The following is a 26,275-nucleotide window of genomic DNA, read 5'->3' on the forward strand; positions in this document are numbered from 1 at the left end:
TAACCGATTGCGCCACAAAAGGCGTGCGAACAACAAATATAAAACCGAGTTCATTTCTGTCCTCTGTACAAGAGTATACCATAACATAATGTCCATGACTACTGTCGTAAGACCATATAGCCAACCGGGTGGAATCGAACAGTAACCTTTCGGTTAACAGACGATTGCGCCACAGAGGCGGGCAAATGGCAGTAATAAAACCGAGTTCATGTTTGTCATCTGTACAGGCGTATACCATAAGCTAATATCCATGACTAAAGTCATAAAATGTTATCGCCACCGGGTGGGATCGAACCACCAACCTTTCGGTTAACAGCCGAACGCGCTAACCGATTGCGCTACGGAGGCGTGCAACAAGCAAAAATGTAACCGAGTTCATTTTTCTCCTGTGTACAAGAATATCCCATAACATAATGTCCATGACTACTGTCGTAAAACCACATCGCCACCCGGGTGGAATCGAACAGTAACCTTTCGGTTAACAGACGATTGCGCCACAGAGGCGGGCAAATGGCAGTAATAAAACCGAGTTCATGTTTGTCATCTGTACAGGCGTATGCCATAAGCTAATATCCATGACTACAATCATTAAATGTTATCGCCACCGGGTGGGATCGATATACCATCCTTTCGGTTAACAGCCGAACGCGCTAACCGATTGCGCCACGGAGGCGTGCAAGAAGAAAAATAAAACCGTGTTAATTTTTCTCCTCTGTACTTGAGTATCCCATAACCTAATATCCATGACTTCTATCGAAAACCACATCGCCCCCCTTGTGGGATCGAACCACCAACCTTTCGGTTAACAGCCGAACGCGCTAACCGATTGCGCCACGGAGGCGTGCAAGAAGCAGAAATAAAACCGTGTTCATTTCTCTCCTCTGTACAAGAATATCCCATAAACTAATCTCCATGACCACTGTCGAAAACCATATCGCCACCCGGGTGGAATCGAACCAATAACCTTTCGGTTAACAGCCGGTTGCGCCACAGAGGCGGACAAATGGCAGTAATAACACCGAGTTCGTGTTTGTCATCTGTACAGGCATATACCATAAGCTAATATCCATGACTACAGTCATAAAATGTTATCGCCACCGGGTGGGGTCGAACCACCAACCTTTCGGTTAACAGCCGAACGCGCTAACCGATTACGCCACAGAGGCGGGTTCTTAGCAAAAATAAAACCGTGTTCATTTCTCTCCTCTGTACAAGAATATCCCATAACCTAATATCCGTGACTACTATCGAAAACCACATCGCCCCCCTTGTGGGATCGAACCACCAACCTTCGGGTTACCAGCCGAACGCGCTAACCGATTGCGCCACAGAGGCGTGCTGCAAGCAAAAATAAAATCGAGTTCATACCTCCTCTGTACAAGAATATCCCACAACCTAATGTCCATGTCTACTGTCGTAAAACCATATCGCCAGCCGGGTGCAATCGAACAAATAACCTTTCGGTTAACGGCCGATTGCGCCACAGAGGGGGACAAATGGCACTAACACAACCGAGTTCATGTTTTTGCATCTGTACTGGCGTATACCATAAGCTAATGTCCATGACTACAGACAGTCATAAAGTGATATCGCCATCGGATGGGATCGAACCACCAACCTTTCGGTTTACAGTCGAACGCGCTAGCCGATTGCGCCATGGAGGCGCGCAACAAGCAAAAATAAAACCGTGTTTTTTTTTCTCCTCTGTACAAGAATATCCCATAACCTAATGCCCATGACCACTGTCGTAAAACAATATCGCCACCCGGGTAGAATCGAAGCAATAACCTTTCGGTTAACAGTCGATCGCGCCACAGGGGTGGACAAATGGCAGTAATAAAACCGAGTTCATGTTTGTCATCTGTACAGGCGTATACCATAAGCTAATGTCCATGCCTACAGTCATAAAATGATATCGCCCCCGGGTGGGATCGAACCACCAACCTTTCGGTTAACAGCCGAACGCGCTAACCGATTGCGCCACGGAGGCGGGCTCATAGCGAGAATAAAACCGAGTTTATATTTTTCCTCTGTACACGAGTATCCCATTACCTAATATCCATGACTACTGTCGTAACACCACATCGCCACCCGGCTGGAATCGAACAAATAACCTTTCGGTTAACAGCCGATTGCGCCACAGAGGCGGGCAAATGGCAGTAATAAAACCGAGTTCATGTTTGTCATCTGTACAGGCGTATACCATAAGCTAATATCCATGACTACAGTCATAAAATGTTATCGCCACCGGGTGTGATCGAACCACCAACCTTTCGGTTAACAGCCGAACACGCTAACCGATTGCGCCACGGAGGCGTGCAAGAAGCAAAAATAAAACCGTGTTCATTTTTCTCCTCTGTACAAGAATATCCTATAACATAATGTCCATGACTACTGTTGCCCCCCGGGTGGAATCGAACGAATAACCTTTCGGTTAACAGCCGATTGCGCCACACAGGTGGACAAATGGCAGTAATAAAACCGAGTTCATGTTTGTCATCTCTACAGGCGTATACCATAAGCTAATGTCCATGACTTCAGTCATAAAACTTTATCGCCGCCGGGTGGAATCGAACCACCAAACCTTCGGTTAACAGCCGAACGCGATAATCGACTGCGCCACGAAGATGTACAAATATCAGAAATAAAACCGAGTTCATATTTGCCCTCTGTACAAGAATATCCCATAACCGAATATCCATGACTTCTGTCGTAAAACCATATCGCCCCCCGGGTGGAATCGAAGCAATAACCTTTCGGTTAACAGCCGATTGCGCCACAGGGGCGGACAAATGGTAGTAATAAAACCGAGTTCGTGTTTGTCATCTGTACAGGCGTATACCATAAGCTAATATCCATGACTACAGTCATAAAATGTTATCGCCACCGGGTGGGATCGAACCACCAACCTTTCGGTTAACAGCCGAACGCGCTAACCGATTGCGCCACGGAGGCGTGCTCATAGCAAAAATAAAACCGTGGTCATTTTTCTCCTCTGTACAAGAATATCCCATAACCTAATGTCCATGACTACTGTCGTAAAACCATATCGCCCCCCGGGTGGAATCGAACGAATAACCTTTCGGTTAACAGCCGATTGCGCCACACAGGCGGACGAATGGCAGTAATAAAACCGAGTTCATGTTTGTCATCTGTACAGGCGTATACCATAAGCTAATATCCATGACTACAGTCATAAAATGATATCGCCTCCGGGAGGAATCGATCCACCAACCTTTCGGTTAACAGCCGAACGCGCCAACCGATTGCGCCACGGAGGCGTGCAAAAAGCTGAAGTAGAACCGAGTTCATATTTGTCCTCTGTACACGAGTATCCCATTACCTAATAGCCATGACTACTGTCGTAAAACAACATCGCCTTCGGTTGGAATCGAACCAGTAACCTTTCGGTTAACAGTCGATTGCGCCACAGTGGTGGACAAATGGCAGTAATAAAACCGAGTTCATGTTTGTCATCTGTGCAGGCGTATACCATACGGTAATGTCCATGACTACAGTCATAAAATGATGTCGCCCCCGGGTGGTATCGAACCACCAACCTTTAGGATAACAGCCGTACGCGCTAACCGATTGCGCCACAAAAGGCGTGCGAACAACAAAAATAAAACCGAGTTCATTTCTGTCCTCTGTACAAGAGTATACCATAACTTAATGTCCATGACTACTGTCGTAAGACCATATAGCCAACCGATTGGAATCGAAGCAATAACCTTTCGGTTAACAGTCGATTGCGCCACAGGGGTGGACAAATGTCAGTAATAAGACCGAGTTCATGTTTGTCATCTGTACAGGCGTATAAAAAATGCTAATATCCATGACTAAAATCATAAAATGTTATCGCCACCGGGTGTGATCGAACCACCAACCTTTCGGTTAACAGCCGAACGCGCTAACCGATTGCGCCACGGTGGCGTGCATGAAGCAAAAATAAAACCGTGTTCATTTTTCTCCTTTGTACAAGAATATCCCATAACCTAATGTCCATGACTACTGTCCTAAAACCATATCGCCCCCCGGGTGGAATCGAAGGAATAACCATTCGGTTAACAGCCGATTGCGCCACAGAGGCGGACAAATGGCAGTAATAAAACCGAGTTCATGTTTGTCATCTGTACAGGCGAATACAATAAGCTAATATCCATGACTAAAGTCATAAAATGTTACCGCCACCGGGTGGGATCGAACCACCAACCTTTCGGTTAACAGCCGAACGCGCTAACCGATTGCGCCACGGAGTTGTGTAAGAAGCAGAAATAAAACCGTGTTCATTTTTCTCCTCTGTACAAGAATATCCCATAACCTAATGTCCATGACCACTGTCGAAAACCATATCGCCACCCGGGTGGAATCGAACCAATAACCTTTCGGTTAACAGCCGATTGCGCCACAGAGGCGGACAAATGGCAGTAATAAAACCGAGTTCGTGTTTGTCATCTGTACAGGCGTATACCATAAGCTAATATCCATGACTACAGTCATAAAATGTTATCGCCACCGGGTGGGGTCGAACCACCAACCTTTCGGTTAACAGCCGAACGCGCTAACCGATTGCGCCACGGAGGCGTGCTCGTAGCAAGAATAAAACCGAATTTATATTTTTCCTCTGTACACGAGTATCCCATTACCTAATATCCATGACTACTGTCGTAACACCACATCGCCACCCGGGTGGAATCGAACAAATAACCTTTCGGTTAACAGCCGATTGCGCCACAGAGGCGGGCAAATGGCAGTAATAAAACCGAGTTCATGTTTGTCATCTGTACAGGCGTATACCATAAGCTAATATCCATGACTACAGTCATAAAATGTTACCGCCACCGGGTGTGATCGAACCACCAACCTTTCGGTTAACAGCCGAACACGCTAACCGATTGCGCCACGTAGGTGTGCAAGAAGCAAAAATAAAACCGTGTTCATTTTCTCCTCTGTACAAGAATAACCCATAACATAATGTCCATGACTACTGTTGCCCCCCGGGTGGAATCGAACGAATAACCTTTCGGTTAACAGCCGATTGCGCCACACAGGCGGACAAATGGCAGTAATAACACCGAGTTCGTGTTTGTCATCTGTACAGGCGTATACCATAAGCTAATATCCATGACTACAGTCATAAAATGTTATCGCCACCGGGTGGGATCGAACCACCAACCTTTCGGTTAACAGCCGAACGCGCTAACCGATTGCGCCACGGAGGCGTGCTCATAGCAAAAATAAAACCGTGTTCATTTTTCTCCTCTGTACAAGAATAACCCATAACCTAATGTCCATGAATACTGTCGTAAAACCATATCGTTCCCCGGGTGGAATCGAACCAATAACCTTTCGGTTAACAGCCGATTGCGCCACAGAGGCGGACAAATGGCAGTAATAAAACCGAGTTCGTGTTTGTCATCTGTACAGGCGTATACCATAAGCTAATGTCCATGCATACAGTCATAAAATGATATAGCCACCGGGTAGGGTCGAACCAATATCCTTTAGGATAACAGCCGAACGCGCTAACCGATTGCGCCACAAAAGGCGTGCGAACAACAAAAATAAAACCGAGTTCATTTCTGTCCTCTGTACAAGAGTATACCATAACATAATGTCCATGACTACTGTCGTAAGACCATATAGCCAACCGGGTGGAATCGAAGCAATAACCTTTCATTTAACAGTCGTTTGCGCCACAGGGGTGGACAAATGTCAGTAATAAGACCGAGTTCATGTTTGTCATCTGTAGAGGCGTATACCGTAAGCTAATGTCCATGCCTACAGTCAAAAAATGATATCGCCCCCGGGTGGGATCGAACCACCAACCTTTCGGTTAACAGCCGAACGCGCTAACCGATTGCGCCACGGAGGCGTGCAACAAGCAAAAATGTAACCGAGTTCATTTTTCTCCTGTGTACAAGAATATCCCATAACATAATGTCCATGACTACTGTCGTAAAACCACATCGCCACCCGGGTGGAATCGAACAGTAACCTTTCGGTTAACAGACGATTGCGCCACAGAGGCGGGCAAATGGCAGTAATAAAACCGAGTTCATGTTTGTCATCTGTACAGGCGTATACCATAAGCTAATATCCATGACTAAAGTCATAAAATGTTATCGCCACCGGGTGGGATCGAACCACCAACCTTTCGGTTAACAGCCGAACGCGCTAACCGATTGCGCCACGGAGGCGTGCTGGAAGCAGAAATAAAACCGTGTTCATTTTTCTCCTCTGTACAAGAATATCCCATAAACTAATGTCCATGACCACTGTCGAAAACCATATCGCAACCCGGGTGGAATCGAACCCATAACCTTTCGGTTAACAGCCGATTGCGCCACAGAGGCGGACAAATGGCAGTAATAAAACCGAGTTCATGTTTGTCAATTGTACAGGCGTATACCATAAGCTAATATCCATGACTACAGTCATAAAATGTTATCGCCACCGGGTGGGATCGAACCACCAACCTTTCGGTTAACAGCCGAACGCGCTAACCGATTGCGCCACGGAGGCGTGCAAGAAGGTAAAATAAATGCGTGTTCATTTTTCTCCTCTGTACAAGAATATCCCATAACATAATGTCCATGACTACTGTCGTAAAACCATATCGCCCCCCGGGTGGAATCGAAGCAATAACCTTTCGGTTAACAGCCGATTGCGCGACAGGGGCGGACAAATGGTAGTAATAAAACCGAGTTCATGTTTGTCATCTGTACAGGCGTATACAATAAGCTAATGTCCATGCCTACAGTCATAAAATAATTTCCCCCCCGGGTGGGATCGAACCACCAACCTTTGGGTTAACAGCCGAATGCGCTAACCGATTGTGCCACGGAGGCGTGCAAGAAACAGAAATAAAACCGTGTTCATTTTTCTCCTCCGTACAAGAATATCCCATAACCTAATGTCCATGACCACTGTCGAAAACCATATCGCCACCCGGGTGGAATCGAACCAATAACCATTCGGTTAACAGCCGATTGCGCCACAAGGGCGGACGAATGGCAGTAATAAAACCGAGTTCATGTTTGTCATCTGTACAGGCGTATACCATAAGCTAATATCCATGACTACAGTCATAAAATGTTATCGCCACCGGGTGGGATCGAACCACCAACCTGTCGGGTAACAGCCGAACGCGCTAACCGATTGCGCCACGGAGGCGTGCTCATAGGAAAAATAAAACCGTGTTCATTTTTCTCCTCTGTACAAGAATATCCCATAACCTAATGTCCATGACTACTGTCGTAAAACCATATCGCCCCCCTGGTGGAATCGAACGAAAAACCTTTCGGTTAACAGCCGATTGCGCCACACAGGCGGACGAATGGCAGTAATAAAACCGAGTTCATGTTTGTCATCTGTACAGGCGTATACCATAAGCTAATATCCATGACTACAGTCATAAAATGATATCGCCACCGGGTGGGACCGATCCACCATCCTTTCGGTTAACAGACGAACGCGCTAACCGATTGCGCCACGGAGGTATGCAAAAAGCAGAAATAGAACCGAGTTCATATTTGTCCTCTGTAGAAGAATATCGCATAACATAATGTCCATGACTACTGTCGTAAAACCATATCGCCCCCCGGGTGGAATCGAAGCAATAACCTTTCGGTTAACAGTCGATTGCGCCACAGGGGCGGACAAATGGCAGTAATAAAACCGAGTTCGTGTTTGTCATCTGTACAGGCGTATACCATAAGCTAATGTCCATGCCTACAGTCATAAAATGATATCGCCCCCGGGTGGGATCGAACCACCAACCTTTGGGTTAACAGCCGAACGCGCTAACCGATTGCGCCACAGAGGCGTGCTCATAGCAAAAATAAGACCGATTTTATATTTTTCCTCTGTACAGGAGTATCCCATTACCTAATATCCATGACTACTGTCGTAACACCACATCGCCCCCCGTTGGAATCGAACCAGTAACCTTTCGGTTAACAGTCGATTGCGCCACAGGGGTGGACAAATGGCAGTAATAAAACCGAGTTCTTGTTTGTCATCTGTACAGGCGTATACCATAAGGTAATGTCCATGACTACAGTCATAAAATGATATCGCCCCCGGGTGGGATCGAACCACCAACCTTTCGGTTAACAGCCGAACGCGCTAACCGATTGCGCCACGGAGGCGTGCAGCAAGCGAAAATATAACCGAGTTCATTTTTCTCCTGTGTACAAGAATATCCCATAACATAATGTCCATGACTACTGTCGTAAAACCATAACGCCACCCGGGTGGAATCGAACCAGTAACCTTTCGGTTAACAGTCGATTGCGCCACAGGGGTGGACAAATGGCAGTAATAAAAACGAGTTCATGTTTGTCATCTGTACAGGCGTATACCATAAGGTAATGTCCATGACTACAGTCATAAAATGACATCGCCCCCGGGTGGGATCGAACCACCAACCTTTCGGTTAACAGATGAACGCGCTAACCGATTGCGCCACGGAGGCGTGCTCATAGCAAAAATAAAACCGATTTTATATTTTTCCTCTGTACACGAGTATCCCATTACCTAATATCCATGACTACTGTCGTAACACCACATCGCCCCCCGTTGGAATCGAACCAATAACCTTTCGGTTAACAGTCGATTGCGGCACAGGGGTGGACAAATGGCAGTAATAAAACCGAGTTCATGTGTGTCATCTGTACAGGCGTATACCATAAGCTAATATCCATGTCTACAGTCATAAAATCACGTCGCCACCGGGTATGATCGAACCACCATCCTTTACGTTAACAGCCGAACGCGCTAACCGCTTGCGCCGCGGAGGCGTGCAACAATCAAAAATAAAACCGAGTTCATATTTCTCCTCTGTACAAGAATATCCCATAACCTAATGTCCATGACTACTGTCGTAAAATCATATCGCCCCCGGGTGGAATCGAGGCAATAACCGTTCGGTTAACAGCCGATTGCGCCACAGAGGCGGACAAATGGCACTAATACAACCGAGTTAATGTTTTTGCATCTGTAAAGGCGTATACCGTCGCCTCTGTGGTGTAGTGGTAAGCGTGATTAGCTGCCACCCCCGGAGGTCCGGGTTCGATTCCCGGCTCTGCCACGAAATTTGAAAAGTGGTACGAGGGCTGGAACGGGGTCCACTCAGCCTCGGGAGGTCAACTGAGTAGAGGTGGGTTCGATTCCCACCTCAGCCATCCTGGAAGTGGTTTTCCGTGGTTTCCCACTTCTCCTCCAGGCGAATGCCGGGATGGTACCTAACTTAAGGCCACGGCCGCTTCCTTCCCTCTTCCTTGCCTATCCCTTCCAATCTTCCCATCCATCCACAAGGCCCCTGTTCAGCATAGGAGGTGAGGCCGCCTGGGCGAGGTACTGGTCATACTCCCCAGTTGTATCCCCCGACCAAGAGTCTGAAACTCCAGGACACTGCCCTTGAGGCGGTAGAGGTGGGATCCCTCGCTAAGTCCGAGGGAAAAACCGAACCTGGAGGGTAAACAGATGATGATGATGATGATGAAAGGCGTATACCATAAGCTAATGTCCATTTCTACAGTCATAAAGTATATCGCCCCCGGGTGGGATCGAACCACCAACCGTTCGGTTAACAGCCGAACGCGCTAACCGATTGCGCCATTGAGACGTGCAAACAGGAAAAATAAAACCGAGTTCATATTTGCCCTCTGTACAAGAATATCCCATAACATAATGTCCATGACTACTGTCGTAAAACCACATCGCCACCCGGGTGGAATCGAACAGTAACCTTTCGGTTAACAGACGATTGCGCCACAGAGGCGGGCAAATGTCAGTAATAAAACCGAGCTCATGTTTGTCATCTGTACAGGCGTATACCATAAGCTAATATCCATGACTACAATCATTAAATGTTATCGCCACCGGGTGGGGTCGAACCACCAACCTTTCGGTTACCAGCCGAACGCGCTAACCGATTGCGCTACAGAGGCGTGGTACAAGCAAAAATAAAATCGAGTTTATACCTGCTCTGTACAAGAATATCCCACAACCTAATATCCATGTCTACTGTCGTAAAACCATATCGCCACCCGGGTGCAATCGAACAAATAACCTTTCGGTTAACGGCCGATTGCGCCAAAGAGGGGGACAAATGGCACTATCACAACCGAGTTCATGTTTTTGCATCTGTACAGGCGTATACCATAAGCTAATGTCCATGACTACAGACAGTCATAAAATGATATCGCCATCGGATGGGATCGAACCACCAACCTTTCGGTTTACAGTCGAACGCGCTAGCCGATTGCGCCATGGAGGCGCGCAACAAGCAAAAATAAACCCGTGTTTATTTTTCTCCTCTGTACAAGAATATCCCATAACCTAATGTCCATGACCACTGTCGTAAAACAATATCGCCACCCGGGTGGAATCGAAGCAATAACCTTTCGGTTAACAGCCGATTGCGCCACAGAGGCGGGCAAATGGCAGTAATAAAACCGAGTTCTTGTTTGTCATCTGTACAGGCGTATACCATAAGCTAATATCGATGACTACAGTCATAAAATGTTATCGCCACCGGGTGTGATCGATCCACCAACCTTTCGGCTAACAGCCGAACGCGCTAACCGATTGCGCCACGTAGGCGTGCAAAAAACAGAAATAGAACCGTGTTCATATTTGTCCTCTGTACAAGAATATCCCACAACATAATGTCCATGACTACTGTCCTAAAACCATATAGCCACCCGGGTGGAATCGAAGCAATAACCTTTCGGTAAACAGTCGATTGCGCCACATGGGTGGACAAATGGCAGTAATAAAACCGAGTTCATGTTTGTCATCTGTACAGGCGTATATCATAAGCTAATGTCCATGACTAAAGTCATAAAATGTTATCGCCACCGGGTGGGATCGAAACACCAACCTTTCGGTTAACAGCCGAACGCGCTACCCGACTGCGCCACGAATATGTACAAATATCAGAAATAAAACCGAGTTCATATTTGCCCTCTGTACAAGAATATCCCATAACCGAATATCCATGACTTCTGTCGTAAAACCATATCGCCCCCCCGGGTGGAATCGAAGCAATAACCTTTCGGTTAACAGCCGATTGCGCCACAGGGGCGGACAAATGGTAGTAATAAAACCGAGTTCGTGTTTGTCATCTGTACAGGCGTATACCATAAGCTAATATCCATGACTACAGTCATAAAATGTTATCGCCACCGGGTGGGATCGAACCACCAAACATTCGGTTAACAGCCGAACGCGCTAACCGATTGCGCCACGGAGGCGTGCAAGAAGCAGAAATAAAACCGTGTTCATTTTTCTCCTCTGTACAAGAATATCCCATAACCTAATGTCCATGACCACTGTCGAAAACCTAATCGCCACCCGGGTGGAATCGTACCAATAACCTTTCGGTTAACAGCCGATTGCGCCACAGAGGCGGACAAGTGGCAGTAATAAAACCGAGTTCGTGTTTGTCACCTGTACAGGCGTATACCATAAGCTAATATCCATGACTACAGTCATAAAATGTTATCGCCAACGTGTGGGATCGAACCACCAACCTTTCGGTTAACAGCCGAACGCGCTAACCGATTGCGCCACGGAGGCGTGCTCATAGCAAAAATAAAACCGTGTTCATTTTTCTCCTCTGTACAAGAATATCCCATAACCTAATGTACATGACTACAGTCGTAAAACCATATCGCCCCCCGGGTGGAATCGAACGAATAACCTTTCGGTTAACAGCCGATTGCGCCACACAGGCGGACGAATGGCAGTAATAAAACCGAGTTCATGTTTGTCATCTGTACAGGCGTATACCATAAGCTAATATCCATGACTACAGTCATAAAATGATATCGCCACCGGGTGGGATCGATCCACCAACCTTTCGGTTAACAGCCGAACGCGCTAACCGATTGCGCCACGGAGGTGTGCAAAAAGCAGAAATAGAACCGAGTTCATATTTGTCCTCTGTACAAGAATATCGCATAACATAATGTCCATGACTACTGTCGTAAAACCATATCGCCCCCCGGGTGGAATCGAAGCAATAACCTTTCGGTTAACAGTCGATTGCGCCACAGGGGTGGACAAATGGCAGTAATAAAACCGAGTTCATGTTTGTCATCTGTACAGGCGTATACCATAAGCTAATGTCCATGCCTACAGTCATAAAATGATATAGCCCCCGGCTGGGATCGAACCACCAACCTTTGGGTTAACAGCCGAACGCGCTAACCGATTGCGCCACGGAGGCGTGCTCATAGCAAGAATAAAACCGATTTTATATTTTTCCTCTGTACACGAGTATCCCATTACCTAATATCCATGACTACTGTCGTAACACCACATCGCCCCCCGTTGGAATCGAACCAGTAACCTTTCGGTTAACAGTCGATTGCGCCACAGGGGTGGACAAATGGCAGTAATAAAACCGAGTTCTTGTTTGTCATCTGTACAGGCGTATACCATAAGGTAATGTCCATGACTACAGTCATAAAATGATATCGCCCCCGGGTGGGATCGAACCACCAACCTTTCGGTTAACGGCCGAACGCGCTAACCGATTGCGCCACGGAGGCGTGCGCATAGCAAAAATAAAACCGTGTTCATTTTCCTCCTCTGTACAAGAATATACCATAACCTAATGTCCATGACTACTGTCGTCAAACCATATCGCTCCCCGGGTGGAATCGAACGAAGAACCTTTGGGTTAACAGCCGATTGCACCACAGAGGCGGACAAATTGCAGTATTAAAAAAAAGAGATCATGTTTGTCATCTGTACAGGCGTATACCATAAGCTAATGTCCATGCCTACAGTCATAAAATGGTATCGCCACCGGGTGGGGTCGAACCACCATCCTTTAGGATAACAGCCGAACGCGCTAACCGATTGCGCCACAAAAGGCGTGCGAACAACAAAAATAAAACCGAGTTCATTTCTGTCCTCTGTACAAGAGTATACCATAACTTAATGTCCATGACTACTGTCGTAAGACCATATAGCCAACCGGGTGGAATCGAAGCAATAACCTTTCGGTTAACAGTCGATTGCGCCACAGGGGTGGACAAATGTCAGTAATAGGACCGAGTTCATGTTTGTCATCTGTACAGGCGTATACCGTAAGCTAATGTCCATGCCTACAGTCATAAAATGATATCGCCCCCGGGTGGGATCACCACCAACCTTTCGGTTAACAGCCGAACGCGCTAACCGATTGCGCTACGGAGGCGTGCAACAAGCAAAAATGTAACCGAGTTCATTTTTCTCCTGTGTACAAGAATATCCCATAACATAATGTCCATGACTACTGTCGTAAAACCACATCGCCACCCGGGTGGAATCGAACAGTAACCTTTCGGTTAACAGACGATTGCGCCACAGAGGCGGGCAAATGGCAGTAATAAAACCGAGTTCATGTTTGTCATCTGTACAGGCGTATACCATAAGCTAATATCCATGACTACAATCATTAAATGTTATCGCCACCGTGTGGGATCGTCCCACCAACCTTTGGGTTACCAGCCGACCGCGCTAACCGATTGCGCCACAGAGGCGTGCTACAAGCAAAAATGAAATCGAGTTTATACCTCCTCTGTACAAGAATATCCCACAACCTAATGTCCATGTCTACTGTTGTAACACCACATCGCCACCCGGGTGGAATCGAAGGAATAACCTTTCGGTTAACAGCCGAACGCGCTAACCGATTGCGCCACGGAGGCGTGCAAGAAGCAGAAATAAAACCGTGTTCATTTCTCTCCTCTGTACAAGAATATCCCATAACCTAATCTCCATGACCACTGTCGAAAACCATATCGCCACCCGGGTGGAATCGAACCAATAACCTTTCGGTTAACAGCCGATTGCGCCACAGAGGCGGACAAATAGCAGTAATAACACCGAGTTCGTGTTTGTCATCTGTACAGGCATATACCATAAGCTAATATCCATGACTACAGTCATAAAATGTTATCGCCACCGGGTGGGGTCGAACCACCAACCTTTCGGTTAACAGCCGAACGCGCTAACCGATTGCGCCACGGAGGCGGGTTCTTAGCATAAATAAAACCGTGTTCATTTCTCTCCTCTGTACAAGAATATCCCATAACCTAATATCCATGACTACTATCGAAAACCACATCGCCCCCCTTGTGGGATCGAACCACCAACCTTTCGGTTAACAGCCGAACGCGCTAACCGATTGCGCCACAGAGGCGTGCTGCAAGCAAAAATAAAATCGTGTTCATACCTCCTCTGTACAAGAATATCCCACAACCTAATGTCCATGTCTACTGTCGTAAAACCATATCGCCAGCCGGGTGCAATCGAACAAATAACCTTTCGGTTAACGGCCGATTGCGCCACAGAGGGGGACAAATGGCCCTAACACAACCGAGTTCATGTTTTTGCATCTGTACAGGCGTATACCATAAGCTAATGTCCATGACTACAGACAGTCATAAAATGATATCGCCATCGGATGGGATCGAACCACCAACCTTTCGGTTTACAGTCGAACGCGCTAGCCGATTGCGCCATGGAGGCGCGCAACAAGCAAAAATAAAACCGTGTTTTTTATTCTCCTCTGTACAAGAATATCCCATAACCTAATGTCCATGACCACTGTCGTAAAACAATATCGCCACCCGGGTAGAATCGAAGCAATAACCTTTCGGTTAACAGTCGATTGCGCCACAGGGGTGGACAAATGGCAGTAATAAAACCGAGTTCATGTTTGTCATCTGTACAGGCGTATACCATAAGCTAATGTCCATTCCTACAGTCATAAAATGTTATCGCCACCGGGTGTGATCGAACCACCAACCTTTCGGTTAACAGCCGAACGCGCTAACAGATTGCGCCACGGAGGCGTGCTCATAGCAAGAATAAAACCGAGTTTATATATTTCCTCTGTACACGAGTATCCCATTACCTAATATCCATGACTACTATCGTAACACCACATCGCCACCCGGGTGGAATCGAACAAATAACCTTTCGGTTAACAGCCGATTGCGCCACAGAGGCGGGCAAATGGCAGTAATGAAACCGAGTTCATGTTTGTCATCTGTACAGGCGTATACCATAAGCTAATATCCATGACTACAGTCATAAAATGTTATCGCCACCGGGTGTGATCGAACCACCAACCTTTCGGTTAACAGCCGAACGCGCTAACCGATTGCGCCACGGAGGCGTGCAAGAAGCAGAAATAAAACCGTGTTCATTTTTCTCCTCTGTACAAGAATATCCCATAACATAATGTCCATGACTACTGTTGCCCCCCGGGTGGAATGGAACGAATAACCTTTCGGTTAACAGCCGATTGCGCCACACAGGCGGTCAAATGGCAGTAATAAAACCGAGTTCATGTTTGTCATCTCTACAGGCGTATACCATAAGCTAATGTCCATGACTTCAGTCATAAAATTTTATCGCCGCCGGTTGGAATCGAACCACCAAACCTTCCGTTAACAGCCGAACGCGATAAGCGACTGCGCCACGAAGATGTACAAATATCAGAAATAAAACCGAGTTCATATTTGCCCTCTGTACAAGAATATCCCATAACCGAATATCCATGACTTCTGTCGTAAAACCATATCGCCCCCCGGGTGGAATCGAAGCAATAACCTTTCGGTTAACAGCCGATTGCGCCACAGGGGCGGACAAATGGTAGTAATAAAACCGAGTTCGTGTTTGTCATCTGTACAGGCGTATACCATAAGCTAATATCCATGACTACAGTCATAAAATATTATCGCCACCGGGTGGGATCGAACCACCAACCTTTCGGTTAACAGCCGAACGCGCTAACCGATTGCGCCACGGAGGCGTGCAAGAAGCAGAACTAAAACCGTGTTCAAGAATATCCCATAACCTAATGTCCATGACCACTGTCGAAAAACTAATCGCCACCCGTGTGGAATCGAACCAATAACCTTTCGGTAAACAGCCGATTGCGCCACAGAGGCGGACAAATGGCAGTAATAACACCGAGTTCGTGTTTGTCACCTGTACAGGCGTATACCATAAGCTAATATCCATGACTACAGTCATAAAATCTTATCGCCACCGGGTGGGATCGAACCACCAACCTTTCGGTTAACAGCCGAACGCGCTAACCGATTGCGCCACGGAGGCGTGCTCGTAGCAAGAATAAAACCGAATTTATATTTTTCCTCTGTACACGAGTATCCCATTACCTAATATCCATGACTACTGTCGTAACACCACATCGCCACCCGGGTGGAATCGAACAAATAACCTTTCGGTTAACAGCCGATTGCGCCACAGAGGCGGGCAAATGGCAGTAATAAAACCGAGTTCATGTTTGTCATCTGTACAGGCGTATACCATAAGCTAATATCCATGACTACAGTCATAAAATGTTACCGCCACCGGGTGTGATCGAACCACCAACCTTTCGGTTAACAGCCGAACACGCTAACCGATTGCGCCACGGAGGTGTGCAAGAAGCAAAAATAAAACCGTGTTCATTTTCTCCTCTGTACAAGAATATCCCATAACATAATGTCCATGACTACTGTTGCCCCCCGGGTGGAATCGAACGAATAACCTTTCGGTTAACAGCCGATTGCGCCACAGAGGCGGACAAATGGCAGTAATAACACCGAGTTCGTGTTTGTCACCTGTACAGGCGTATACCATAAGCTAATATCCATGACTACAGTCATAAAATCTTATCGCCACCGGGTGGGATCGAACCACCAACCTTTCGGTTAACAGCCGAACGCGCTAACCGATTGCGCCACGGAGGCGTGCTCATAGCAAAAATAAAACCGTGTTCATTTTTCTCCTCTGTACAAGAATATCCCATAACCTAATGTCCATGAATACTGTCGTAAAACCATATCGTTCCCCGGGTGGAATCGAACCAATAACCTTTCGGTTAACAGCCGATTGCGCCACAGAGGCGGACAAATGGCAGTAATAAAACCGAGTTCGTGTTTGTCATCTGTACAGGCGTATACCATAAGCTAATGTCCATGCATACAGTCATAAAATGATATAGCCACCGGGTAGGGTCGAACCAATATCCTTTAGGATAACAGCCGAACGCGCTAACCGATTGCGCCACAAAAGGCGTGCGAACAACAAAAATAAAACCGAGTTCATTTCTGTCCTCTGTACAAGAGTATACCATAACTTAATGTCCATGACTACTGTCGTAAGACCATATAGCCAACCGGGTGGAATCGAAGCAATAACCTTTCATTTAACAGTCGTTTGCGCCACAGGGGTGGACAAATGTCAGTAATAAGACCGAGTTCATGTTTGTCATCTGTAGAGGCGTATACCGTAAGCTAATGTCCATGCCTACAGTCAAAAAATGATATCGCCCCCGGGTGGGATCGAACCACCAACCTTTCGGTTAACAGCCGAACGCGCTAACCGATTGCGCCACGGAGGCGTGCAACAAGCAAAAATGTAACCGAGTTCATTTTTCTCCTGTGTACAAGAATATCCCATAACATAATGTCCATGACTACTGTCGTAAAACCACATCGCCACCCGGGTGGAATCGAACAGTAACCTTTCGGTTAACAGACGATTGCGCCACAGAGGCGGGCAAATGGCAGTAATAAAACCGAGTTCATGTTTGTCATCTGTACAGGCGTATACCATAAGCTAATATCCATGACTAAAGTCATAAAATGTTATCGCCACCGGGTGGGATCGAACCACCAACCTTTCGGTTAACAGCCGAACGCGCTAACCGATTGCGCCACGGAGGCGTGCTGGAAGCAGAAATAAAACCGTGTTCATTTTTCTCCTCTGTACAAGAATATCCCATAAACTAATGTCCATGACCACTGTCGAAAACCATATCGCAACCCGGGTGGAATCGAACCCATAACCTTTCGGTTAACAGCCGATTGCGCCACAGAGGCGGACAAATGGCAGTAATAAAACCGAGTTCATGTTTGTCAATTGTACAGGCGTATACCATAAGCTAATATCCATGACTACAGTCATAAAATGTTATCGCCACCGGGTGGGATCGAACCACCAACCTTTCGGTTAACAGCCGAACGCGCTAACCGATTGCGCCACGGAGGCGTGCAAGAAGGTAAAATAAATGCGTGTTCATTTTTCTCCTCTGTACAAGAATATCCCATAACCTAATGTCCATGACTACTGTCGTAAAACCATATCGCCCCCCGGGTGGAATCGAAGCAATAACCTTTCGGTTAACAGCCGATTGCGCGACAGGGGCGGACAAATGGTAGTAATAAAACCGAGTTCATGTTTGTCATCTGTACAGGCGTATACAATAAGCTAATGTCCATGCCTACAGTCATAAAATAATTTCCCCCCCGGGTGGGATCGAACCACCAACCTTTGGGTTAACAGCCGAATGCGCTAACCGATTGTGCCACGGAGGCGTGCAAGAAACAGAAATAAAACCGTGTTCATTTTTCTCCTCCGTACAAGAATATCCCATAACCTAATGTCCATGACCACTGTCGAAAACCATATCGCCACCCGGGTGGAATCGAACCAATAACCATTCGGTTAACAGCCGATTGCGCCACAAGGGCGGACGAATGGCAGTAATAAAACCGAGTTCATGTTTGTCATCTGTACAGACGTATACCATAAGCTAATATCCATGACTACAGTCATAAAATGTTATCGCCACCGGGTGGGATCGAACCACCAACCTGTCGGGTAACAGCCGAACGCGCTAACCGATTGCGCCACGGAGGCGTGCTCATAGGAAAAATAAAACCGTGTTCATTTTTCTCCTCTGTACAAGAATATCCCATAACCTAATGTCCATGACTACTGTCGTAAAACCATATCGCCCCCCTGGTGGAATCGAACGAAAAACCTTTCGGTTAACAGCCGATTGCGCCACACAGGCGGACGAATGGCAGTAATAAAACCGAGTTCATGTTTGTCATCTGTACAGGCGTATACCATAAGCTAATGTCCATGCCTACAGTCATAAAATGATATCGCCCCCGGGTGGGATCGAACCACCATCCTTTGGGTTAACAGCCGAACGCGCTAACCGATTGCGCCACAGAGGCGTGCTCATAGCAAAAATAAAACCGATTTTATATTTTTCCTCTGTACAGGAGTATCCCATTACCTAATATCCATGACTACTGTCGTAACACCACATCGCCCCCCGTTGGAATCGAACCAGTAACCTTTCGGTTAACAGTCGATTGCGCCACAGGGGTGGACAAATGGCAGTAATAAAACCGAGTTCTTGTTTGTCATCTGTACAGGCGTATACCATAAGGTAATGTCCATGACTACAGTCATAAAATGATATCGCCCCCGGGTGGGATCGAACCACCAACCTTTCGGTTAACAGCCGAACGCGCTAACCGATTGCGCCACGGAGGCGTGCAGCAAGCGAAAATATAACCGAGTTCATTTTTCTCCTCTGTACAAGAATATCCCATAACATAATGTCCATAACTACTGTCGTAAAACCACATCGCCACCCGGGTGGAATCGAACAGTAACCTTTCGGTTAACAGACGATTGCGCCACAGAGGCGGGCAAATGTCAGTAATAAAACCGAGCTCATGTTTGTCATCTGTACAGGCGTATACCATAAGCTAATATCCATGACTACAATCATTAAATGTTATCGCCACCGGGTGGGGTCGAACCACCAACCTTTCGTTTACCAGCCGAACGCGCTAACCGATTGCGCTACAGAGGCGTGGTACAAGCAAAAATAAAATCGAGTTTATACCTGCTCTGTACAAGAATATCCCACAACCTAATATCCATGTCTACTGTCGTAAAACCATATCGCCACCCGGGTGCAATCGAACAAATAACCTTTCGGTTAACGGCCGATTGCGCCAAAGAGGGGGACAAATGGCACTATCACAACCGAGTTCATGTTTTTGCATCTGTACAGGCGTATACCATAAGCTAATGTCCATGACTACAGACAGTCATAAAATGATATCGCCATCGGATGGGATCGAACCACCAACCTTTCGGTTTACAGTCGAACGCGCTAGCCGATTGCGCCATGGAGGCGCGCAACAAGCAAAAATAAACCCGTGTTTATTTTTCTCCTCTGTACAAGAATATCCCATAACCTAATGTCCATGACCACTGTCGTAAAACAATATCGCCACCCGGGTGGAATCGAAGCAATAACCTTTCGGTTAACAGCCGATTGCGCCACAGAGGCGGGCAAATGGCAGTAATAAAACCGAGTTCTTGTTTGTCATCTGTACAGGCGTATACCATAAGCTAATATCGATGACTACAGTCATAAAATGTTATCGCCACCGGGTGTGATCGAACCACCAACCTTTCGGTTAACAGCCGAACGCGCTAACCGATTACGCCACGGAGGCGTGCAAGAAGCAAAAATAAAACCGTGTTCATTTTTCTCCTCTGTACAAGGATATCCCATAACCTAATGTCCATGACTACTGTCCTAAAACCATTTCGCCCGCCGGGTGGAATCGAGGGAGTAACCTTTCGGTTAACAGCCGATTGCGCCACAGAGGCGGACAAATGGCAGTAATAACACCGAGTTCATGTTTGTCATCTGTACAGGCGTATACCCTAAGCTAATATCCATGACTACAGTCATAAAATGATATCGCCACCGGGTGGGATCGATCCACCAACCTTTCGGCTAACAGCCGAACGCGCTAACCGATTGCGCCACGTAGGCGTGCAAAAAACAGAAATAGAACCGTGTTCATATTTGTCCTCTGTACAAGAATATCCCACAACATAATGTCCATGACTACTGTCCTAAAACCATATAGCCACCCGGGTGGAATCGAAGCAATAACCTTTCGGTAAACAGTCGATTGCGCCACATGGGTGGACAAATGGCAGTAATAAAACCGAGTTCATGTTTGTCATCTGTACAGGCGTATATCATAAGCTAATGTCCATGACTAAAGTCATAAAATGTTATCGCCACCGGGTGGGATCGAAACACCAACCTTTCGGTTAACAGCCGAACGCGCTACCCGACTGCGCCACGAATATGTACAAATATCAGAAATAAAACCGAGTTCATATTTGCCCTCTGTACAAGAATATCCCATAACCGAATATCCATGACTTCTGTCGTAAAACCATATCGCCCCCCCGGGTGGAATCGAAGCAATAACCTTTCGGTTAACAGCCGATTGCGCCACAGGGGCGGACAAATGGTAGTAATAAAACCGAGTTCGTGTTTGTCATCTGTACAGGCGTATACCATAAGCTAATATCCATGACTACAGTCATAAAATGTTATCGCCACCGGGTGGGATCGAACCACCAAACATTCGGTTAACAGCCGAACGCGCTAACCGATTGCGCCACGGAGGCGTGCAAGAAGCAGAAATAAAACCGTGTTCATTTTTCTCCTCTGTACAAGAATATCCCATAACCTAATGTCCATGACCACTGTCGAAAACCTAATCGCCACCCGGGTGGAATCGTACCAATAACCTTTCGGTTAACAGCCGATTGCGCCACAGAGGCGGACAAGTGGCAGTAATAAAACCGAGTTCGTGTTTGTCACCTGTACAGGCGTATACCATAAGCTAATATCCATGACTACAGTCATAAAATGTTATCGCCAACGTGTGGGATCGAACCACCAACCTTTCGGTTAACAGCCGAACGCGCTAACCGATTGCGCCACGGAGGCGTGCTCATAGCAAAAATAAAACCGTGTTCATTTTTCTCCTCTGTACAAGAATATCCCATAACCTAATGTCCATGACTACAGTCGTAAAACCATATCGCCCCCCGGGTGGAATCGAACGAATAACCTTTCGGTTAACAGCCGATTGCGCCACACAGGCGGACGAATGGCAGTAATAAAACCGAGTTCATGTTTGTCATCTGTACAGGCGTATACCATAAGCTAATATCCATGACTACAGTCATAAAATGATATCGCCACCGGGTGGGATCGATCCACCAACCTTTCGGTTAACAGCCGAACGCGCTAACCGATTGCGCCACGGAGGTGTGCAAAAAGCAGAAATAGAACCGAGTTCATATTTGTCCTCTGTACAAGAATATCGCATAACATAATGTCCATGACTACTGTCGTAAAACCATATCGCCCCCCGGGTGGAATCGAAGCAATAACCTTTCGGTTAACAGTCGATTGCGCCACAGGGGTGGACAAATGGCAGTAATAAAACCGAGTTCATGTTTGTCATCTGTACAGGCGTATACCATAAGCTAATGTCCATGCCTACAGTCATAAAATGATATAGCCCCCGGCTGGGATCGAACCACCAACCTTTGGGTTAACAGCCGAACGCGCTAACCGATTGCGCCACGGAGGCGTGCTCATAGCAAGAATAAAACCGATTTTATATTTTTCCTCTGTACACGAGTATCCCATTACCTAATATCCATGACTACTGTCGTAACACCACATCGCCCCCCGTTGGAATCGAACCAGTAACCTTTCGGTTAACAGTCGATTGCGCCACAGGGGTGGACAAATGGCAGTAATAAAACCGAGTTCATGTTTGTCATCTGTACAGGCGTATACCATAAGGTAATGTCCATGACTACAGTCATAAAATGATATCGCCCCCGGGTGGGATCGAACCACCAACCTTTCGGTTAACGGCCGAACGCGCTAACCGATTGCGCCACGGAGGCGTGCTCATAGCAAAAATAAAACCGTGTTCATTTTTCTCCTCTGTACAAGAATATACCATAACCTAATGTCCATGACTACTGTCGTCAAACCATATCGCTCCCCGGGTGGAATCGAACGAAGAACCTTTGGGTTAACAGCCGATTGCACCACAGAGGCGGACAAATTGCAGTATTAAAAAAAAGAGATCATGTTTGTCATCTGTACAGGCGTATACCATAAGCTAATGTCCATGCCTACAGTCATAAAATGGTATCGCCACCGGGTGGGGTCGAACCACCATCCTTTAGGATAACAGCCGAACGCGCTAACCGATTGCGCCACAAAAGGCGTGCGAACAACAAAAATAAAACCGAGTTCATTTCTGTCCTCTGTACAAGAGTATACCATAACTTAATGTCCATGACTACTGTCGTAAGACCATATAGCCAACCGGGTGGAATCGAAGCAATAACCTTTCGGTTAACAGTCGATTGCGCCACAGGGGTGGACAAATGTCAGTAATAGGACCGAGTTCATGTTTGTCATCTGTACAGGCGTATACCGTAAGCTAATGTCCATGCCTACAGTCATAAAATGATATCGCCCCCGGGTGGGATCACCACCAACCTTTCGGTTAACAGCCGAACGCGCTAACCGATTGCGCTACGGAGGCGTGCAACAAGCAAAAATGTAACCGAGTTCATTTTTCTCCTGTGTACAAGAATATCCCATAACATAATGTCCATGACTACTGTCGTAAAACCACATCGCCACCCGGGTGGAATCGAACAGTAACCTTTCGGTTAACAGACGATTGCGCCACAGAGGCGGGCAAATGGCAGTAATAAAACCGAGTTCATGTTTGTCATCTGTACAGGCGTATACCATAAGCTAATATCCATGACTACAATCATTAAATGTTATCGCCACCGTGTGGGATCGTCCCACCAACCTTTGGGTTACCAGCCGACCGCGCTAACCGATTGCGCCACAGAGGCGTGCTACAAGCAAAAATGAAATCGAGTTTATACCTCCTCTGTACAAGAATATCCCACAACCTAATGTCCATGTCTACTGTTGTAACACCACATCGCCACCCGGGTGGAATCGAAGGAATAACCTTTCGGTTAACAGCCGAACGCGCTAACCGATTGCGCCACGGAGGCGTGCAAGAAGCAGAAATAAAACCGTGTTCATTTCTCTCCTCTGTACAAGAATATCCCATAACCTAATCTCCATGACCACTGTCGAAAACCATATCGCCACCCGGGTGGAATCGAACCAATAACCTTTCGGTTAACAGCCGATTGCGCCACAGAGGCGGACAAGTAGCAGTAATAACACCGAGTTCGTGTTTGTCATCTGTACAGGCATATACCATAAGCTAATATCCATGACTACAGTCATAAAATGTTATCGCCACCGGGTGGGGTCGAACCACCAACCTTTCGGTTAACAGCCGAACGCGCCAACCGATTGCGCCACGGAGGCGGGTTCTTAGCATAAATAAAACCGTGTTCATTTCTCTCCTCTGTACAAGAATATCCCATAACCTAATATCCATGACTACTATCGAAAACCACATCGCCCCCCTTGTGGGATCGAACCACCAACCTTTCGGTTAACAGCCGAACGCGCTAACCGATTGCGCCACAGAGGCGTGCTGCAAGCAAAAATAAAATCGTGTTCATACCTCCTCTGTACAAGAATATCCCACAACCTAATGTCCATGTCTACTGTCGTAAAACCATATCGCCAGCCGGGTGCAATCGAACAAATAACCTTTCGGTTAACGGCCGATTGCGCCACAGAGGGGGACAAATGGCCCTAACACAACCGAGTTCATGTTTTTGCATCTGTACAGGCGTATACCATAAGCTAATGTCCATGACTACAGACAGTCATAAAATGATATCGCCATCGGATGGGATCGAACCACCAACCTTTCGGTTTACAGTCGAACGCGCTAGCCGATTGCGCCATGGAGGCGCGCAACAAGCAAAAATAAAACCGTGTTTTTTATTCTCCTCTGTACAAGAATATCCCATAACCTAATGTCCATGACCACTGTCGTAAAACAATATCGCCACCCGGGTAGAATCGAAGCAATAACCTTTCGGTTAACAGTCGATTGCGCCACAGGGGTGGACAAATGGCAGTAATAAAACCGAGTTCATGTTTGTCATCTGTACAGGCGTATACCATAAGCTAATGTCCATTCCTACAGTCATAAAATGTTATCGCCACCGGGTGTGATCGAACCACCAACCTTTCGGTTAACAGCCGAACGCGCTAACCGATTGCGCCACGGAGGCGTGCTCATAGCAAGAATAAAACCGAGTTTATATATTTCCTCTGTACACGAGTATCCCATTACCTAATATCCATGACTACTATCGTAACACCACATCGCCACCCGGGTGGAATCGAACAAATAACCTTTCGGTTAACAGCCGATTGCGCCACAGAGGCGGGCAAATGGCAGTAATGAAACCGAGTTCATGTTTGTCATCTGTACAGGCGTATACCATAAGCTAATATCCATGACTACAGTCATAAAATGTTATCGCCACCGGGTGTGATCGAACCACCAACCTTTCGCTTAACAGCCGAACGCGCTAACCGATTGCGCCACGGAGGCGTGCAAGAAGCAGAAATAAAACCGTGTTCATTTTTCTCCTCTGTACAAGAATATCCCATAACATAATGTCCATGACTACTGTTGCCCCCCGGGTGGAATGGAACGAATAACCTTTCGGTTAACAGCCGATTGCGCCACACAGGCGGTCAAATGGCAGTAATAAAACCGAGTTCATGTTTGTCATCTCTACAGGCGTATACCATAAGCTAATGTCCATGACTTCAGTCATAAAATTTTATCGCCGCCGGTTGGAATCGAACCACCAAACCTTCGGTTAACAGCCGAACGCGATAAGCGACTGCGCCACGAAGATGTACAAATATCAGAAATAAAACCGAGTTCATATTTGCCCTCTGTACAAGAATATCCCATAACCGAATATCCATGACTTCTGTCGTAAAACCATATCGCCCCCCGGGTGGAATCGAAGCAATAACCTTTCGGTTAACAGCCGATTGCGCCACAGGGGCGGACAAATGGTAGTAATAAAACCGAGTTCGTGTTTGTCATCTGTACAGGCGTATACCATAAGCTAATATCCATGACTACAGTCATAAAATATTATCGCCACCGGGTGGGATCGAACCACCAACCTTTCGGTTAACAGCCGAACGCGCTAACCGATTGCGCCACGGAGGCGTGCAAGAAGCAGAACTAAAACCGTGTTCAAGAATATCCCATAACCTAATGTCCATGACCACTGTCGAAAAACTAATCGCCACCCGTGTGGAATCGAACCAATAACCTTTCGGTAAACAGCCGATTGCGCCACAGAGGCGGACAAATGGCAGTAATAACACCGAGTTCGTGTTTGTCACCTGTACAGGCGTATACCATAAGCTAATATCCATGACTACAGTCATAAAATCTTATCGCCACCGGGTGGGATCGAACCACCAACCTTTCGGTTAACAGCCGAACGCGCTAACCGATTGCGCCACGGAGGCGTGCTCATAGCAAAAATAAAACCGTGGTCATGTTTCTCCTCTGTACAAGAATATCCCATAACCTAATGT

The 26,275-nt window shown here is 46.8% G+C and overlaps 58 non-coding genes across 58 annotated transcripts; all 58 read right to left on the reverse strand.

The window, feature by feature from the left end:
• Nucleotides 1–274: 274 nt before the first annotated feature.
• On the reverse strand, nucleotides 275–348 carry TRNAN-GUU (transfer RNA asparagine (anticodon GUU)). Its single transcript has one exon. It is a non-coding gene; the product is annotated as a tRNA-Asn (tRNA).
• A 251-nt stretch (nucleotides 349–599) lies between these two features.
• Nucleotides 600–673, reverse strand: TRNAN-GUU (transfer RNA asparagine (anticodon GUU)). Its single transcript has one exon. It is a non-coding gene; the product is annotated as a tRNA-Asn (tRNA).
• A 93-nt stretch (nucleotides 674–766) lies between these two features.
• TRNAN-GUU (transfer RNA asparagine (anticodon GUU)) lies at nucleotides 767–841 on the reverse strand. Its single transcript has one exon. It is a non-coding gene; the product is annotated as a tRNA-Asn (tRNA).
• A 251-nt stretch (nucleotides 842–1,092) lies between these two features.
• Nucleotides 1,093–1,166, reverse strand: TRNAN-GUU (transfer RNA asparagine (anticodon GUU)). Its single transcript has one exon. It is a non-coding gene; the product is annotated as a tRNA-Asn (tRNA).
• A 750-nt stretch (nucleotides 1,167–1,916) lies between these two features.
• Nucleotides 1,917–1,990, reverse strand: TRNAN-GUU (transfer RNA asparagine (anticodon GUU)). The gene has a single exon. It is a non-coding gene; the product is annotated as a tRNA-Asn (tRNA).
• Nucleotides 1,991–2,242: 252 nt separating this feature from the next.
• TRNAN-GUU (transfer RNA asparagine (anticodon GUU)) lies at nucleotides 2,243–2,316 on the reverse strand. The gene has a single exon. It is a non-coding gene; the product is annotated as a tRNA-Asn (tRNA).
• A 565-nt stretch (nucleotides 2,317–2,881) lies between these two features.
• TRNAN-GUU (transfer RNA asparagine (anticodon GUU)) lies at nucleotides 2,882–2,955 on the reverse strand. The gene has a single exon. It is a non-coding gene; the product is annotated as a tRNA-Asn (tRNA).
• Nucleotides 2,956–3,207: 252 nt separating this feature from the next.
• Nucleotides 3,208–3,281, reverse strand: TRNAN-GUU (transfer RNA asparagine (anticodon GUU)). The gene has a single exon. It is a non-coding gene; the product is annotated as a tRNA-Asn (tRNA).
• A 578-nt stretch (nucleotides 3,282–3,859) lies between these two features.
• On the reverse strand, nucleotides 3,860–3,933 carry TRNAN-GUU (transfer RNA asparagine (anticodon GUU)). Its single transcript has one exon. It is a non-coding gene; the product is annotated as a tRNA-Asn (tRNA).
• Nucleotides 3,934–4,185: 252 nt separating this feature from the next.
• Nucleotides 4,186–4,261, reverse strand: TRNAN-GUU (transfer RNA asparagine (anticodon GUU)). The gene has a single exon. It is a non-coding gene; the product is annotated as a tRNA-Asn (tRNA).
• A 249-nt stretch (nucleotides 4,262–4,510) lies between these two features.
• On the reverse strand, nucleotides 4,511–4,584 carry TRNAN-GUU (transfer RNA asparagine (anticodon GUU)). The gene has a single exon. It is a non-coding gene; the product is annotated as a tRNA-Asn (tRNA).
• Nucleotides 4,585–5,148: 564 nt separating this feature from the next.
• TRNAN-GUU (transfer RNA asparagine (anticodon GUU)) lies at nucleotides 5,149–5,222 on the reverse strand. Its single transcript has one exon. It is a non-coding gene; the product is annotated as a tRNA-Asn (tRNA).
• A 579-nt stretch (nucleotides 5,223–5,801) lies between these two features.
• TRNAN-GUU (transfer RNA asparagine (anticodon GUU)) lies at nucleotides 5,802–5,875 on the reverse strand. Its single transcript has one exon. It is a non-coding gene; the product is annotated as a tRNA-Asn (tRNA).
• A 251-nt stretch (nucleotides 5,876–6,126) lies between these two features.
• TRNAN-GUU (transfer RNA asparagine (anticodon GUU)) lies at nucleotides 6,127–6,200 on the reverse strand. Its single transcript has one exon. It is a non-coding gene; the product is annotated as a tRNA-Asn (tRNA).
• Nucleotides 6,201–6,451: 251 nt separating this feature from the next.
• Nucleotides 6,452–6,525, reverse strand: TRNAN-GUU (transfer RNA asparagine (anticodon GUU)). The gene has a single exon. It is a non-coding gene; the product is annotated as a tRNA-Asn (tRNA).
• Nucleotides 6,526–6,777: 252 nt separating this feature from the next.
• Nucleotides 6,778–6,851, reverse strand: TRNAN-GUU (transfer RNA asparagine (anticodon GUU)). Its single transcript has one exon. It is a non-coding gene; the product is annotated as a tRNA-Asn (tRNA).
• Nucleotides 6,852–7,102: 251 nt separating this feature from the next.
• On the reverse strand, nucleotides 7,103–7,176 carry TRNAN-GUU (transfer RNA asparagine (anticodon GUU)). The gene has a single exon. It is a non-coding gene; the product is annotated as a tRNA-Asn (tRNA).
• Nucleotides 7,177–7,754: 578 nt separating this feature from the next.
• Nucleotides 7,755–7,828, reverse strand: TRNAN-GUU (transfer RNA asparagine (anticodon GUU)). The gene has a single exon. It is a non-coding gene; the product is annotated as a tRNA-Asn (tRNA).
• A 251-nt stretch (nucleotides 7,829–8,079) lies between these two features.
• On the reverse strand, nucleotides 8,080–8,153 carry TRNAN-GUU (transfer RNA asparagine (anticodon GUU)). The gene has a single exon. It is a non-coding gene; the product is annotated as a tRNA-Asn (tRNA).
• Nucleotides 8,154–8,405: 252 nt separating this feature from the next.
• On the reverse strand, nucleotides 8,406–8,479 carry TRNAN-GUU (transfer RNA asparagine (anticodon GUU)). Its single transcript has one exon. It is a non-coding gene; the product is annotated as a tRNA-Asn (tRNA).
• Nucleotides 8,480–9,557: 1,078 nt separating this feature from the next.
• TRNAN-GUU (transfer RNA asparagine (anticodon GUU)) lies at nucleotides 9,558–9,631 on the reverse strand. The gene has a single exon. It is a non-coding gene; the product is annotated as a tRNA-Asn (tRNA).
• A 251-nt stretch (nucleotides 9,632–9,882) lies between these two features.
• On the reverse strand, nucleotides 9,883–9,956 carry TRNAT-GGU (transfer RNA asparagine (anticodon GUU)). Its single transcript has one exon. It is a non-coding gene; the product is annotated as a tRNA-Thr (tRNA).
• Nucleotides 9,957–11,190: 1,234 nt separating this feature from the next.
• TRNAN-GUU (transfer RNA asparagine (anticodon GUU)) lies at nucleotides 11,191–11,264 on the reverse strand. Its single transcript has one exon. It is a non-coding gene; the product is annotated as a tRNA-Asn (tRNA).
• Nucleotides 11,265–11,515: 251 nt separating this feature from the next.
• Nucleotides 11,516–11,589, reverse strand: TRNAN-GUU (transfer RNA asparagine (anticodon GUU)). Its single transcript has one exon. It is a non-coding gene; the product is annotated as a tRNA-Asn (tRNA).
• A 252-nt stretch (nucleotides 11,590–11,841) lies between these two features.
• TRNAN-GUU (transfer RNA asparagine (anticodon GUU)) lies at nucleotides 11,842–11,915 on the reverse strand. The gene has a single exon. It is a non-coding gene; the product is annotated as a tRNA-Asn (tRNA).
• A 252-nt stretch (nucleotides 11,916–12,167) lies between these two features.
• Nucleotides 12,168–12,241, reverse strand: TRNAN-GUU (transfer RNA asparagine (anticodon GUU)). The gene has a single exon. It is a non-coding gene; the product is annotated as a tRNA-Asn (tRNA).
• A 251-nt stretch (nucleotides 12,242–12,492) lies between these two features.
• Nucleotides 12,493–12,566, reverse strand: TRNAN-GUU (transfer RNA asparagine (anticodon GUU)). Its single transcript has one exon. It is a non-coding gene; the product is annotated as a tRNA-Asn (tRNA).
• Nucleotides 12,567–13,147: 581 nt separating this feature from the next.
• On the reverse strand, nucleotides 13,148–13,219 carry TRNAN-GUU (transfer RNA tyrosine (anticodon GUA)). Its single transcript has one exon. It is a non-coding gene; the product is annotated as a tRNA-Asn (tRNA).
• A 744-nt stretch (nucleotides 13,220–13,963) lies between these two features.
• Nucleotides 13,964–14,037, reverse strand: TRNAN-GUU (transfer RNA asparagine (anticodon GUU)). The gene has a single exon. It is a non-coding gene; the product is annotated as a tRNA-Asn (tRNA).
• Nucleotides 14,038–14,131: 94 nt separating this feature from the next.
• TRNAN-GUU (transfer RNA asparagine (anticodon GUU)) lies at nucleotides 14,132–14,206 on the reverse strand. The gene has a single exon. It is a non-coding gene; the product is annotated as a tRNA-Asn (tRNA).
• A 581-nt stretch (nucleotides 14,207–14,787) lies between these two features.
• TRNAN-GUU (transfer RNA asparagine (anticodon GUU)) lies at nucleotides 14,788–14,861 on the reverse strand. The gene has a single exon. It is a non-coding gene; the product is annotated as a tRNA-Asn (tRNA).
• A 252-nt stretch (nucleotides 14,862–15,113) lies between these two features.
• Nucleotides 15,114–15,187, reverse strand: TRNAN-GUU (transfer RNA asparagine (anticodon GUU)). Its single transcript has one exon. It is a non-coding gene; the product is annotated as a tRNA-Asn (tRNA).
• A 565-nt stretch (nucleotides 15,188–15,752) lies between these two features.
• TRNAN-GUU (transfer RNA asparagine (anticodon GUU)) lies at nucleotides 15,753–15,826 on the reverse strand. The gene has a single exon. It is a non-coding gene; the product is annotated as a tRNA-Asn (tRNA).
• A 234-nt stretch (nucleotides 15,827–16,060) lies between these two features.
• On the reverse strand, nucleotides 16,061–16,134 carry TRNAN-GUU (transfer RNA asparagine (anticodon GUU)). Its single transcript has one exon. It is a non-coding gene; the product is annotated as a tRNA-Asn (tRNA).
• Nucleotides 16,135–16,386: 252 nt separating this feature from the next.
• TRNAN-GUU (transfer RNA asparagine (anticodon GUU)) lies at nucleotides 16,387–16,460 on the reverse strand. Its single transcript has one exon. It is a non-coding gene; the product is annotated as a tRNA-Asn (tRNA).
• A 238-nt stretch (nucleotides 16,461–16,698) lies between these two features.
• TRNAN-GUU (transfer RNA asparagine (anticodon GUU)) lies at nucleotides 16,699–16,772 on the reverse strand. Its single transcript has one exon. It is a non-coding gene; the product is annotated as a tRNA-Asn (tRNA).
• Nucleotides 16,773–17,351: 579 nt separating this feature from the next.
• On the reverse strand, nucleotides 17,352–17,425 carry TRNAN-GUU (transfer RNA asparagine (anticodon GUU)). The gene has a single exon. It is a non-coding gene; the product is annotated as a tRNA-Asn (tRNA).
• A 251-nt stretch (nucleotides 17,426–17,676) lies between these two features.
• On the reverse strand, nucleotides 17,677–17,750 carry TRNAN-GUU (transfer RNA asparagine (anticodon GUU)). The gene has a single exon. It is a non-coding gene; the product is annotated as a tRNA-Asn (tRNA).
• Nucleotides 17,751–18,001: 251 nt separating this feature from the next.
• TRNAN-GUU (transfer RNA asparagine (anticodon GUU)) lies at nucleotides 18,002–18,075 on the reverse strand. Its single transcript has one exon. It is a non-coding gene; the product is annotated as a tRNA-Asn (tRNA).
• A 252-nt stretch (nucleotides 18,076–18,327) lies between these two features.
• On the reverse strand, nucleotides 18,328–18,401 carry TRNAN-GUU (transfer RNA asparagine (anticodon GUU)). Its single transcript has one exon. It is a non-coding gene; the product is annotated as a tRNA-Asn (tRNA).
• Nucleotides 18,402–18,652: 251 nt separating this feature from the next.
• On the reverse strand, nucleotides 18,653–18,726 carry TRNAN-GUU (transfer RNA asparagine (anticodon GUU)). The gene has a single exon. It is a non-coding gene; the product is annotated as a tRNA-Asn (tRNA).
• A 252-nt stretch (nucleotides 18,727–18,978) lies between these two features.
• On the reverse strand, nucleotides 18,979–19,052 carry TRNAN-GUU (transfer RNA asparagine (anticodon GUU)). Its single transcript has one exon. It is a non-coding gene; the product is annotated as a tRNA-Asn (tRNA).
• A 251-nt stretch (nucleotides 19,053–19,303) lies between these two features.
• On the reverse strand, nucleotides 19,304–19,377 carry TRNAN-GUU (transfer RNA asparagine (anticodon GUU)). Its single transcript has one exon. It is a non-coding gene; the product is annotated as a tRNA-Asn (tRNA).
• A 251-nt stretch (nucleotides 19,378–19,628) lies between these two features.
• TRNAT-GGU (transfer RNA asparagine (anticodon GUU)) lies at nucleotides 19,629–19,702 on the reverse strand. The gene has a single exon. It is a non-coding gene; the product is annotated as a tRNA-Thr (tRNA).
• Nucleotides 19,703–20,283: 581 nt separating this feature from the next.
• Nucleotides 20,284–20,357, reverse strand: TRNAN-GUU (transfer RNA asparagine (anticodon GUU)). Its single transcript has one exon. It is a non-coding gene; the product is annotated as a tRNA-Asn (tRNA).
• Nucleotides 20,358–20,609: 252 nt separating this feature from the next.
• Nucleotides 20,610–20,683, reverse strand: TRNAN-GUU (transfer RNA asparagine (anticodon GUU)). The gene has a single exon. It is a non-coding gene; the product is annotated as a tRNA-Asn (tRNA).
• A 579-nt stretch (nucleotides 20,684–21,262) lies between these two features.
• TRNAN-GUU (transfer RNA asparagine (anticodon GUU)) lies at nucleotides 21,263–21,336 on the reverse strand. Its single transcript has one exon. It is a non-coding gene; the product is annotated as a tRNA-Asn (tRNA).
• A 251-nt stretch (nucleotides 21,337–21,587) lies between these two features.
• Nucleotides 21,588–21,661, reverse strand: TRNAN-GUU (transfer RNA asparagine (anticodon GUU)). The gene has a single exon. It is a non-coding gene; the product is annotated as a tRNA-Asn (tRNA).
• A 252-nt stretch (nucleotides 21,662–21,913) lies between these two features.
• TRNAN-GUU (transfer RNA asparagine (anticodon GUU)) lies at nucleotides 21,914–21,987 on the reverse strand. The gene has a single exon. It is a non-coding gene; the product is annotated as a tRNA-Asn (tRNA).
• A 252-nt stretch (nucleotides 21,988–22,239) lies between these two features.
• On the reverse strand, nucleotides 22,240–22,313 carry TRNAN-GUU (transfer RNA asparagine (anticodon GUU)). The gene has a single exon. It is a non-coding gene; the product is annotated as a tRNA-Asn (tRNA).
• Nucleotides 22,314–22,564: 251 nt separating this feature from the next.
• Nucleotides 22,565–22,638, reverse strand: TRNAN-GUU (transfer RNA asparagine (anticodon GUU)). The gene has a single exon. It is a non-coding gene; the product is annotated as a tRNA-Asn (tRNA).
• Nucleotides 22,639–23,219: 581 nt separating this feature from the next.
• TRNAN-GUU (transfer RNA asparagine (anticodon GUU)) lies at nucleotides 23,220–23,291 on the reverse strand. The gene has a single exon. It is a non-coding gene; the product is annotated as a tRNA-Asn (tRNA).
• Nucleotides 23,292–24,035: 744 nt separating this feature from the next.
• On the reverse strand, nucleotides 24,036–24,109 carry TRNAN-GUU (transfer RNA asparagine (anticodon GUU)). Its single transcript has one exon. It is a non-coding gene; the product is annotated as a tRNA-Asn (tRNA).
• A 94-nt stretch (nucleotides 24,110–24,203) lies between these two features.
• On the reverse strand, nucleotides 24,204–24,278 carry TRNAN-GUU (transfer RNA asparagine (anticodon GUU)). The gene has a single exon. It is a non-coding gene; the product is annotated as a tRNA-Asn (tRNA).
• Nucleotides 24,279–24,859: 581 nt separating this feature from the next.
• On the reverse strand, nucleotides 24,860–24,933 carry TRNAN-GUU (transfer RNA asparagine (anticodon GUU)). Its single transcript has one exon. It is a non-coding gene; the product is annotated as a tRNA-Asn (tRNA).
• Nucleotides 24,934–25,185: 252 nt separating this feature from the next.
• On the reverse strand, nucleotides 25,186–25,259 carry TRNAN-GUU (transfer RNA asparagine (anticodon GUU)). The gene has a single exon. It is a non-coding gene; the product is annotated as a tRNA-Asn (tRNA).
• Nucleotides 25,260–25,824: 565 nt separating this feature from the next.
• On the reverse strand, nucleotides 25,825–25,898 carry TRNAN-GUU (transfer RNA asparagine (anticodon GUU)). Its single transcript has one exon. It is a non-coding gene; the product is annotated as a tRNA-Asn (tRNA).
• Nucleotides 25,899–26,132: 234 nt separating this feature from the next.
• Nucleotides 26,133–26,206, reverse strand: TRNAN-GUU (transfer RNA asparagine (anticodon GUU)). Its single transcript has one exon. It is a non-coding gene; the product is annotated as a tRNA-Asn (tRNA).
• Nucleotides 26,207–26,275: the final 69 nt, after the last annotated feature.

This window comes from Anabrus simplex, chromosome 7 (assembly GCF_040414725.1).
Source record: "Anabrus simplex isolate iqAnaSimp1 chromosome 7, ASM4041472v1, whole genome shotgun sequence".
NCBI classification, from domain to species: Eukaryota; Metazoa; Arthropoda; class Insecta; order Orthoptera; family Tettigoniidae; genus Anabrus; species Anabrus simplex.